Source organism: Nicotiana tabacum, chromosome 4, assembly GCF_000715075.1.
Source record: "Nicotiana tabacum cultivar K326 chromosome 4, ASM71507v2, whole genome shotgun sequence".
In the NCBI taxonomy this organism is placed as follows: Eukaryota; Viridiplantae; Streptophyta; class Magnoliopsida; order Solanales; family Solanaceae; genus Nicotiana; species Nicotiana tabacum.
In genome coordinates this window covers 118339924-118340908 of record NC_134083.1, presented here as the reverse complement: position 1 = coordinate 118340908, position 985 = coordinate 118339924, and the positions used below count along the sequence as shown (strand labels likewise).

General features: G+C 40.2%; 1 non-coding gene across 1 annotated transcript; it reads left to right on the top strand.

The window, feature by feature from the left end:
• The first annotated feature begins 282 nt into the window (after nt 1–282).
• LOC142180439 (small nucleolar RNA R71) lies at nt 283–389 on the top strand. The gene has a single exon (XR_012709064.1). It is a non-coding gene; the product is annotated as a small nucleolar RNA R71 (small nucleolar RNA).
• Nucleotides 390–985: the final 596 nt, after the last annotated feature.

Here is a 985-nt window from a genome sequence, read left to right as displayed (position 1 = left end):
CTTTGTATCGAGGCTAAGGTCAGCTTCCTTATCTTTTTGGCCATAGTATCAAGCTGTACCTGCACAGATGTGTTTGCATCAACCTGGTGAACACCGGTTGATCTTCTACTTTTTGCACTCTCAGAGGGCCATTGATTAGCATCTTCAGATAACTCATCAAGAATTGTAACTATCTCCTCTGGAGTCTTCTTCATCAATGGGCCTCAAGCTGCATTGCTAAATGTTCTACGTGAGGCTGGTGTCAATCCATCCCAAAAGTCCTGGAGTTGCATCCAAAGTTCAATTCCGCTATATTGACACTTTCTAACAATCTCCTTAAACCTCTCCCATGCTTCAAAAACAGTTTCAGTATCTTTCTGGCAGAAGTTATGGATTTGTCTTCTAAACTTGCCCGTCTTAGCTGCAGAGAAATATTTATCAAGGAATTTTCTGGTCATCTCCTCCCATGTTCTAATCGAACCTGTGGGTAAGCTTCGAAGCCACTGTTTTGCATCATCTTTAAGAGAAAAGGGGAATGCCCTTATATACACCCCATCTTGTGACACACCATTGTATTAAAAGGTGTCCATAATCTCCTGGAAGTCCATTAGATGTGTGTTTGGGTCTTCATTTGGCTTCCCTCTTAAGACACAACAGTTCTGAAGAGTTTGAAGATAAGTTCGATATCGGGTTTCGGTATAGAAGTCCATTGTGGGGTTCAATTCTAAAAGAGGAGTTTAGCCAACATACCTGGAATTCATCCCTTAATAATGCTACGTCATTCCACCACACTAAACAACTTCAATCTACAACAATGCAACACATTTGCATCAATATTAGCAAGATTTCTATACTTTAAGTCATTTAGACTTTTTATCAAATATCTAATGTGCATATCTTTCTACAACCTCCTTTAATGGAATTTCTTCACCTAACAACCACCTTCCACACCAATGATTCACCTCACAACTTCCATTAGCACATGCATGCCCAACACTTCACTCCC